The sequence below is a fragment of the Silurus meridionalis genome, chromosome 8, assembly GCF_014805685.1.
Source record: "Silurus meridionalis isolate SWU-2019-XX chromosome 8, ASM1480568v1, whole genome shotgun sequence".
NCBI lineage: Eukaryota > Metazoa > Chordata > Actinopteri > Siluriformes > Siluridae > Silurus > Silurus meridionalis.
The window spans coordinates 29795447-29807125 of NC_060891.1; the positions used below are offsets into that span (position 1 = coordinate 29795447).

Genomic DNA, 11679 nt, shown 5'->3' on the forward strand with positions numbered 1-11679 from the left:
TTATTTTGTGTTTGTGTTGTGTGTGTGTGTGATACTCACGAGCCATCTGGATCTGCATTTCAAAATCGACTCCAGCATATAGATGGTCAAGCGCTTATGAGGTGGAGGAGCCATTGGTACATCCTGCTCACATACAACATTATTATTATTATTATTATTATAATTATTCATTTAGTTTTTGTTTATTTTTTTCAAAAGAAGAACAGTGTAACTAATAAACATAGTTATTGTTTTGTGTGTGTGTGTGTGTGTGTGTGTGTGTGTGTGTGTGTGTGTGTGTGTGTGTGTGTTTTGTGCTTTACTTACAGATGCTGACAGCACTTTAACTGAAGTTTGAACTTAAGATGAAGGGGGTTTTTCTTCCACAGCTGGAACTATATATATACACACATTGGAAAGAAAGCTGACCCTTTGCTTCCTGTTTAGACTAGAGGATATACTAGATGTAGATAGATAGATATATTAATAGATAGATCTTCATATCGCCCAAATGATTATGGGTTCCCCTTTTGAGTCTGGTTCCTCTCAAGGTTTCTTCCTCATAACATCTAAGTGAATTTTTCCTTGCCACAGTCACCATGGCTGCTCATCAGGGATAAATAAATATTACTTGTACAACTCCTAAATTCTGTAAAGCTGATTTGAAACAATGTCTGTTGTGAAAAGCGCTATAGCAATAAACTTGACTTAAATTCAGAATTGATTTCAGCTTCATGTTATGTTGGAACTTAAATCAGTATTTCTGTAACTTTAAAGAAGGAAACAGAATTAGAATGAACAGCTGCTGGGGGGGTTATCGGCTCCTTAACACAATAAAGTTTCGATACTATGATGTTTGTTGCTGGTTTCAGGAAAATATACATTTACATTTTGTCTTTCATGTATGTGTATCACAATTACTTGACAAGTTCCTCTTTAAGTTCGTATAAAATGACAAAAAGCACGATTCAGACCACTTGAAAGCATTTACATTGTTAAAGTCTTTATTTTAGATTAATAATAAAATGATTGTAATAACAAACAAACTGAATGTATAAAAATAAATAATACAAGGAAATATATATATTACAGTGGAACCTCGGGTTACGAGCGCCCCTGGATACGTAAAATTCAGGTTAAGAGTCGCAATTCATAAAAAATGTTGCCTCTAGTTACGAGAATTTTTTTAGGATACGAGCGTTGCGCACGGAAAAATCGCAGGCAGGTTAGTTTTTTTACGTATCGCCACGTGCTCTCGCTGCGCTCTCGTGCAGCACATACACATCTGCTCGTCGCTCTAACAGTGTGGAATTACTGAACTTTAAATACTGTACGTATTCCTATCACCATGCCGCCAACAAAGAAGCCTGGGAAAATTTGTATCGATACGAGCTTTTCAGGTTAAGAGTAAAGTGATGGAATCAATTAAACTCGTAACCCGAGGTTCCACTGTATATATATATATATATATATATATATATATATATATATATATATATATATATATATATATATATATATATATATATATATATATATATATATATATATATATATATATATATATATATATATGCAGTATATATTATATATATTTTTTTTTTTGTATATGGTTATTTAACATTAAAAATATAAAAAAGATACTCACCGGCTTGACTCCTGCTTCTCCTGCCTTTAGGAACATATCCATTTTATCCACCTGCACACAAACACACACATACACTTCTATCACACATGTGTCACATGCATATAAAGAGTGAATAGAGGAGTGATATGTGTGATTATGAATAGATGTAAATAAGGAATCGGTGGGTGGGGTTTTGTTTCCACATGGCCAAAGCAAAATCATCATTTTAATATCGACAGTTCATCAGAAATGAAACACTTGAAATAATTTTAGAATAGACACTCGTTACTACAACCACCAGAGGTAACAGGTGATCATCTGCGCAGAGAGAGAGAGAAAGAGAGAGAGTTACAAAAGTGTACATTAGCCATTATTTTGTGTTTGTGTTGTGTGTGTGTGATACTCACGAGCCATCTGGATCTGCATTTCAAAATCGACTCCAGCATATAGATGGTCAAGCGCTTATGAGGTGGAGGAGCCATCGGTACATCCTGCTCACATACAACATTATTATTATTATTATTATTATAATTATTCATTTAGTTTTTGTTTATTTTTTTCAAAAGAAGAACAGTATAACTAATAAACATAGTTATTGTTTTGTGTGTGTGTGTGTGTGTGTGTGTGTGTGTGTGTGTGTGTGTGTTTTGTGCTTTACTTACAGATGCTGACAGCACTTTAACTGAAGTTTGAACTTAAGATGAAGGGGGTTTTTCTTCCACAGCTGGAACTTGAGCTCGAGCTGGTTTCTCTTTCACAGCTGGCCCTTTAGCTGGAGCTGGTTTCTTTACCATAACTGGAGCTTGAGCTGTTTTTTTTTTCCACAGCTGGAACTTGAGCTGGCTTCTCTTGCACAGCTGGAACTTTAGCTGGAGCTGGTTTCTCCATCACATCTGGAGCTTGAGCTGGAGCTGGTTGCAGGTGGAATGAAGTGTGGCAGTTCCCTTCAGCCTTGCGCTCCTTATGGGACTTAAAGTGTTCGATGGAGTTGTTACACAACAGAGACACTGCTCTAAGACACTGCAATTAGTTTTTATGCCCACGCCACTGAAATTACCCCTGATCGTGAATGAAATATACCCATATGACCAAACCCACCCTTTATATCAATAGCTTACACTTTATGGTAGTTGAAGAGTTTGCCATCAAGTCTCTCCTTCGCCACATTCGCCGACTCTGGAGACTCAAACTGGACGTAGGCGTACCCTTTTGTTTCTGTCTTGTAAGTGACAACCTTCAGGAGAGACACGTCATGCCAACACACAATTTATATAAAACAGAACTAATACAGGACTTTAGTATAATAGCTGCTAATTATGCTATACAGATGCTCTTTAGATCCAAACATTACGAAGCACAAATCTTGCATGACAGGACATTCCCAAAAACCGAAAAGAGGTCAAAAAGGGCCATGCTGTCAATCGTCGTCATGTCCAAGTTTCTAATTAACAAGTTTCCAACGCCGCTCTTCCTCAAGGTGAAATCCCTCTGAGACCACATGACTCTTATGGGCTACCCCATTAGGAGCTTACAATTAAGAGTTGCCAATGCTCGCTCAGTGTTTTGTGGCAGTAGGCAATTGGTCATTGTGGTCAGCCACTGGATTATTGAGACGCACACCGTTTTATTTGAGAGGAGTCCTAGAAAATGACCTCCAGATGACCCCAGGATATTTAAAATAAAGATGTAAATATCAGACTTTACTAAAGGGTTTATGTATCAGACAGTAGCAGGGATGCTCTTGTGGTGGAGAACTCAATAACTCTCTAGAATAGAACATGAATATGCAAATTGAGGCACAACATTAGTTGGTTTATTTAGTAGCGGGGCACAGTGTCACATGGTTCTACATCACCTCCATTCTGCATTAACGTACAGCTAGTAAACTCGCCTACAATACTGATGCTTCAACTATGAAGAAAAGAACTGATTAATTTTTATTTAGTTCATGAATTTATAAGGAATTTGTCCCACTAGATTACACTGACACTGACACAGTAAAATACATGAAAAGCACTGGTTCGGCTCGGCATAAAGAGCCGTCATGGGACAAAACACTTGGCCATGCTGTGACCATCACCATATTCAGTTTGGGGGCATCAGGAAAGTCTGCAGAAAAAAAAAAAAACGTTACCACAGACTGAAAATACACTGTTTAGATAAAATACATCACCAACAACAAGACACAATTGTCTTCTCTCTCTGTATGTTTCTTACTTCATTGTAGAAAACTCTTAGTAAGGAACATCTCTTTTACTCCATCACAGGTCTGCACGTGCAACAACTGCACTGTAACAATCACTTCTACATGAGTTCCTCTACAGCTTACCGGTAAGGGTGCCATTACTGCCACCTAGCGGATAATTTACAAATACAATCTCCAATACACTCATCATGACAGGTAGGTTCACACCTGTACTGTACTGTATTGTATTGTATTGTATTGTATTGTATTGTATTGTATTGTATGCTCAAAGAAAAACAAACAAATAAAAGACAGAAAAAAAGGGGAAAAAGAAAATGACTGTAAATTGGTTTACATAGAACATGTAAAAATTTGAAGCAGAAGTCAGAACAAGAAAAACACAGGTAAGGACGGGACAGAACTCTTTCTAGTGTGTTAAAAACAAATCCAGACCTGAATGGTTGCCTAACAAGGAGAGTTCGAGACCCCCAGCATCAGGCACAGTGAGGTCAACAGACAGCCCAAGCTACAGCCCCGGCACTTGGAAACTCACCGCAGTCGTCACCGCCGATGTATGCTGATGCACCATGTTTGTATTCAGATCTAACAGCATTTGCTAACTTCTTTTATTTCTTGCAGTTAAGAATCACTTACACCCTGTTTGCTTTCTAATCAGACTGACGACATAAATGAGGTTGGAATGAACACCGAAGTGCCGTTCGAAGTAGATTCTAAGTAAAACTCACAAGCATGCATGAGGTTGTTAACTATTCATGGTAAGATGTTCAGATGTGCATAGATCACTTTCTAAATGTGTGAGAGATCAGTGGAAAGATTTGGGGCCCTGGATAAAAGAATGTAAGGAAACAACACGATGGAAACCGAACCTCAGACCCCACTGTAATGTACAACACAGACACACTGTATGACATTAAATTAGTTCACATTTATTAACAACAGCCCGACTTCCCAAGCCATGGCATAATGACATTAGAATAGGGGTGGGCAATTCATTTTTACAAGGGGCCACATAAGAAACCTGAATTGTGTCAGAGGGCCACACCAACGATAATATTTTAGGGATGCACCAAAATGAAAATTCTTGCCCGAAACCAAAAACAAAAAATGAGGAAACCAAGGCCAAAACCAAAACACCGAAAGAAAAGATTGTCAATTATTAGAACCATTGCATTTATGGCTATGAGTGTGTACTAACCTCACTAAAATCAATGCATTGCAATTCTAGGAATAAATCAATTACAAAAGTGTTTTATTCATTATTATAAATTGTTATTTATTTGTTACCATTTATAGTATTGACAGGCAGCGGTCAATTATTATTGACCGCCGAATATTTGGAAGCCCGTTCAAGTGAATGGAACGTTCTAATCTATAGCATTAAGAAGAGCCGTGTAATAAATAATATTATATTATAATAATTATTATTTTCGGGATCCGCAGGGAATGTTTCAAAGATCAACCGGTCGATCCACTGGCAACCACTGATCTAAGCTAATGAATTGAATAATTTTTTGTGTTATGCCTTTTGCCTTGGCACCTTAACTGGAAAAGCTTCCTGCTTTTTCAAAAACGTCCTCTACAGACGGAGTGCGCATGCTCGGATTGACTTTACTTTTCTGCGCCACGTTCTTCTCATATTTAGAATGGCAATCGGGATGTTTGGATTTCAGGTGATAAATTAAACCCGACTTGGAGAAACTCTTTGCAGGTACACCCCCTCTTAAAATTTCAGCATTGCATGTTTTGCAAATCGCTATCCGCACACCGCAGACATGTTGGCTCTTATCCAGATAACCGTGTGCTGGCTGCGCTTTTTTATTGCGTCATTACAATTGTGTTCCTGCCGTGTTGTTTCAGTGATTTAGGTATTTCGCCGAAAATTTTCGGTGGCCGGATTTTCGGTGCATTCCTGTAATTTATGATTGGCCTCACGCGGGCCGGACAGGGACGTACAAAGGGCCGGATGTGGCCCACGGGCTGTAGTTTGCCCAGGTCTGCACTAAACACTGTCTCCAAATAATTATAGAGGATCCTCACATACACAAAGTTTCTGTGCATAAACTGCAATTTGTACAACAGGTAAAATTCTTGGCGCATCTGATATCAGAACAATGTAAAACTTAGTAACACAGCTCATGTATTTCCTAGGAATGTGGCTGCAGGAATTTTCAAGACTGGAAACTTCCAATTGGAAATATCAGGAATATTTAGGTATTAACAGGAATTAATGGAAATAAAGTTGGAATTTACAAAATTGCAAGTTATCCTATAACAGGGAACTTAAATGTAGTTAAAAAAATAATCAACCAGATTTAATGCAGTTTCAGTTGAATTTCTACCTGCACATTCATCAATCACATGCACACAGCACACTTACTGCAGGGCTCCTGAGGCCGTACCCCTACATGCACTGTGTTTTCTTAATGTAAAAAATGAGTCATTCCTCAAAAAGGTTGAAAACCACAGCCTTATTAGTAATAAAAGACCAATATTTAGGATCTCAGGTCTACATTACTTATTATTAAAGTAAACAGGACAATACAGAACAGTTCATCATACAGGAAGTCACTTATAGTTACTCAAGTACAGTAACAAAGTACATTTACTTAAACACTTTATATCACTGCATTTAACTTGTCCTTTGCAGTGGGGAACCAATACACACACACACACACGTGTGACCTACACCGACTATTCAGCTAAACACTGATACACAAATGAGCACACAGTATTAAACTGTGCTTTTCAGAGGAAGCACACTGATTAGTCCCATCAGCCACAGATCTGCTTCTCACCGCTCGTTTACCCCCGGCTCCACCCTCCATTCACCAACCGCCGCTCGTGCACACACCCGCTGCTTCATCCAGCAGTAGTGTTCAGGTGTTGTGAGGTGAATCCAGTGTTAACCCTGTCAGAATGACTGCTGAAAGCTCACAGAATTTCTTGTGCCAATCCATGAGCTCAATTATGAAGTACAGATGTTTAAGTGAATCAGGTTCTGCCCCACATTTGTGAGCTATATTGCTTTCAGAGCTCGAAATGAACAAAGCACTAAAGCTGCAAGAAAATACCTCAACTTTAGTTTCTGTCAAATTGCTTTTCTTTAAGGACAATAAACATCACTGAATTTACTAAAGTGGATTTCAGGAAAGAAAATGAAGTAATTAAATGCTCTCTTTGATGAAGAGACAATAGACATGATTGGAATTCAAAATCTTTATTTCTTTGAATAAAACTTGTTTAAATTATAACTTAATATAAAATGAAGATGGGTGTAACATGCGCACTAAAGTACATTAAATGAATTTCACCATCTTCCTCTATTACTGAATCATTGTTCATTTGTTCAAGTTGCTTCAACAGATCCTCGAAGCTGTCGACGTCAAAAGCTGATGCAGAATCCAGGATCTCTGTGCTGTTGTGGGCGTCTTCAGTATGATTCTGGGCTCCAGACTGGTTAAAAAAGCCATATTCTTCATTTAAAATAGAAAAAATGTCATCATTCAGCCAAATGAGGATTCAGTGCTCACTGTGGTGGGTTTGGAGATGCAAACTAACTGAAGTGTCCTGGAAGTCTATAGCATACAGACTTTTAATACATAGATGTAAACTATAATAAACTGATAATGCTGTACAGATCATAAATAAATAAACATTTTATTATTTTTTTCCCAATTCTTTTTATTGAAAAATCAACAATTACAAATACAAAAATGTAAACAGAAATTCTCAATTTTTCCTTTTTTAACAAACAAAGAAAAAACACCCCCACCCCCCAAAACACAAACAAAACCCCAGACAAAGACACACACACATGCGCACCCACACACACCCCACATCCCCCTGCTTAAACAACTAAAGAAAAAAATAAAGGTCATGCATACAGTCCAATTTTGACCAATTTAGATCTTTAATCAGGTAGCACCCGTAGTCTTCTAAAATAAGAAATAACAGGTTGCCACTTGCAAAAAAGGTGCCAGTAGAACCCCTCAGTGTATATTTTATTTTCTCCAACTTAAGAAAAAACATTAAGTCCTTAAACCACCGAGAGATGGAAGGACATCCTATTGTTTTCCAGTGTAGAAGTATGCAACATCTGGCCAATAAAGATGAGAAAGCTAAAACATGTGTGCAGAACTCAGTGATACCGACTAGTAACCCCAAATATAGCGATCAGTGGGCATGGCGTCAATTGCACTCCAAATATGGAGGACATAATGCTGAAAAAACCTGTCCAGAATGCATGTAATTTCAGGCACAGAAAAAACATATGATTTAAATGACAGGGGGAAGCATGACATCTGTCACATCTGTCCTCAACCCCAGGATTGATTTTTGCCTGTTTCGATTTGGAAAGATGAATTCTGTACAAAACCTTAAACTGAATGAGACTGAGGCAGGCACAGGAAGTGGTAGACCGTATCCTATCTACGGCCTTCTCCCACCGTTCATCGCCAAACTGCAGCCCCAACTCCTCCTCCCATGCGGTCCTGGTTTTATCTGTATTTGAGCTATTAAGAGATAAAATAAAACTGTATATCCGGGAAATCAAACTACGCTGGTGTGGAGTAAACATGACTAAACTCTCCCAAGGTTGCTTGGGGGGTACAGAGGGAAAATTGGGAAGGCATTTAGATACAAAGCTGCGGACTTGGAGATATCGAAAAAAATGAGCTGTAGGCAGCCCATACTCCAAGGATAGGCTGGTGAAACTTCTAAAGACGCCATCTTTGTACAAATTATAAAGTTGCTTGATGCCTTTTTCGTGCCATAGTGAGAAAGCTGAATCCAAAAGTGACGGGGGAAACAAATGATCTACAAGACAGTAGCTCTAGATTGCACCAAGTGGATTCTGTTGAATTGGACCAGAAGTTCAGTTTTTGGATATGTGCAGCCCAGTAGTATATTTGAAAATTGGGCAAAGCAAGCCCACCACTGAGCCTACATCTCTGCAATAAAGTCTTACGGATTCTGGGCGGTTTTCCACTCCAAAGAAAAAAATTAATGATTCTATCTAAAGAATCAAAAAAATACTTGGGTAAAAATAGTGGAAGCGATTGAAAAAAATAAAGAAACTTGGGCAGAACATTCATTTTAACTGCGTTGATTTTTCCTGTTAAAGACAGAGGTAGACTGCTCCACCTCTGAAAATCCGACTTCATGTCCGCCACAAGCGGAGCGAGATTGGCATGAAAAAGTCTGGGTAAGGAATGGGTCACCGTGATACCAAGGTATTTAAAGCCTGAACAGTTGAATTTGAATGGCAGATTCAGATGCTGAAGTTGTAAAGCAGTATTGTTTACCGGATAACACTCACTCTTATGGAAATTCAATTTGTATCCCGAGAAAGAGCCAAAATCATCCAAGATAGATAAAATGACAGGAGCAGAGGCTGCAGAATCCGTCACATATAACAACAAATCATCAGCATATAAGGACACCTTATATTCCGCCCCCTTGCGAGTTATACCCTTAAAGGCTAATGAGGATTTAAGTTTAATGGATAATGGCTCAATGGCGAAGGGGAATAGCAGTGGTGACAGTGGGCACCCCTGCCGAGACTGAAATAATAAGAGCTAATATTATTTGTACGAACATTGGCTTGCGGAGATTTATAAAGGAGTCGGATCCAGGAGACAAATGTATCACCAAACCCAAATTTCTTCAATAATGCAAACAGGTATTCCCACTCGACTCTATAAAACGCTTTCTCAGCGTCCAATGAGACTACCACCTCAGGCAAAGGAGATGACTGCTTAGAGTAAATTATGTTGAAAAGTGTACGAGTGTTAAAAAATGAGTGTCGCCCTTTTATAATCCAGTCTGCTCCATAGATATGATACGTGGTAGTACATTTTCTAACCAGGATGCGATCACTTTCGCCAGCACTTTCACGTTGGCATTCAGCAGCGACAGTGGTCTGTATGATCCGCACAGGTTGGGATCCTTGCCCTTCTTCAAGAGAAGGGCTATTGAGGCCTGATTAAAAGTAGGTGGTAGCACACCCCGACCCAGAGATTCATTAAACACAACAAGGATTCATTAAACACACCAAGGAGCAGCGGCGCCAATTTATCGATAAACTTCTTAAAAAACTCAACTGGAAAACCATCTGGGCCTGGGGCTTTATTAGACTGCATCGCCTTTATTGAAGCTCTGACTTCGTCAAGAGATTGTGGAGAGTCCAAGTCCCTTACAGAGACCGTATCAACAACAGGAAGATCGACACCTTGAAGGAAATCACCCAGGCTCTTACTATCAGTAAGATAATATTACTTAAATACTGCATTGACCTCTATGGGATCGGTAACGGTGACATTTGAGTCATTATTAATCTGCGGTATTAGGCGCGATGCAGCCTGCCGTCTCATCTGATGAGCCAACAATCTGCTTGGTTTGTCACTGTATTCATAATACGATCCACAAGTTCATAGTAACATGCATTCAGTTACCCTAGTGGAGAGGAGATCGAATTCTGCCTGCAACCCAACACGTTGGTCGTATAGCTCTGGAGAAGGGTTGGACGCATAGCTCTGATCGAGTTGGCTGATAGCCGATTAAATTTCCCTGAGTTTAGCTCTGTGCTCCCGATATGTGAAAGCAGAGTACGAAATGATTTGCCCCTGAAATAGGCTTTCAGAGTCTCCAATAATAATGAGCATGGAGTAGAGTCAAGACGATTAAACAACAAGAATTCGTCAATAGCAGTCAATTGCAGATTGGGATACAGCACGAGAACTAAAACGATCCAAAACAGGGTTCAAAACACAATTCAAATCACCACCAAAAATGATTGTAACCGGGTGGAAAATGGCATTTAAGTTGTTTTGCATGTATACACCTGTAATTCCAAAAGCTGGCGATAGGGGCAGTATTCGGTGTGTGTATGTGTGTGTGGTGCCGATTAGGAAGTGCACATGCGCTCTTGTAAATAAACTTTTTCTGACACGTGCTCAGCAAGCAGAGTGAGAGAGATGCATTCTCGGGAAAGTTGCAATGTTTAAAATGCAATCCTAAGGTAAATGTGATGTTTCTTGACAACATTCTTTAAAATACTAAAGGGAGATGTGCATTTTATAGTTTCATTTAAAATAATTGTTTTATTTCATTTTGTGCAATGTTTATTTCCATCTTAAGTCACCATGCGGTGTAGGCCACTAATTTAGGATGTTATCCAAAATATGCACTAAATCTTGTTAGTTAGTTCATGTGATTTTGAAATGTATTTAACTGTTTGCACAGTGTACAACATAATGTTGGGAAATGCAACTTTTGTGAAGTGAGTGTGGATGGTTGTCTGGAAGCTCATCAGCCTGTAAGTGATATACTTTTCCTACCTTCTAGTTACATTTAGTGGGTAGTATTTTATACTCATGTTATTTTGTTGATTTTTTTTTGTAGAGTATTCCCACTGTCGTATTTTGGGTATAAAGGGTTATTGTTCTGAAGTATTTGTGCGTTTTTCTGCCCCAGTAATCTTTATATTTCTGTGTTTTCATTTTTTGTTTTGATCCTTGTGTTTTTGTGTTTTTTTATTTAGAACAAATGTAAATCTGTGCACATACAGTGGAAAATTAGACATTGAATAAACTTTAAAAAGTTAAACCCGTTAAATGTGGTCCTGGTGGTATACTAAAAATCCCTAGCCCACACATTTTGGTACCAGGAGTGGGGCCGTTTATTCAATCTGACTCATTTATGACGAGCGGCATAGCGGGGGTAGACAAATACGGCAGTGGTGAATATTTTTGAAGAGGTGGAGAACGTCCGCAGTGTGGAGGATCTCAGTCGAGGTGGTCATCGTGGGACTGAGCAGTAATTCGGCGGAAGAGACTGGTCCTTATTGAAGCGCTTCCTTCTGTCGACA

General features: G+C 38.8%; 2 long non-coding RNA genes across 2 annotated transcripts; one reads left to right on the forward strand and one right to left on the reverse strand.

Annotated features, from left to right (window-relative positions):
* Positions 1–1636: 1636 nt before the first annotated feature.
* LOC124390125 lies at positions 1637–2359 on the reverse strand. Its single transcript, XR_006926690.1, has 3 exons — positions 2269–2359; positions 2014–2097; positions 1637–1924 (listed from the first exon to the last, which is right to left on the reverse strand). It is a non-coding gene; the product is annotated as an uncharacterized LOC124390125 (long non-coding RNA).
* An 8436-nt stretch (positions 2360–10795) lies between these two features.
* On the forward strand, positions 10796–11417 carry LOC124390123. Its single transcript, XR_006926688.1, has 3 exons — positions 10796–10830; positions 11055–11127; positions 11214–11417. It is a non-coding gene; the product is annotated as an uncharacterized LOC124390123 (long non-coding RNA).
* Positions 11418–11679: the final 262 nt, after the last annotated feature.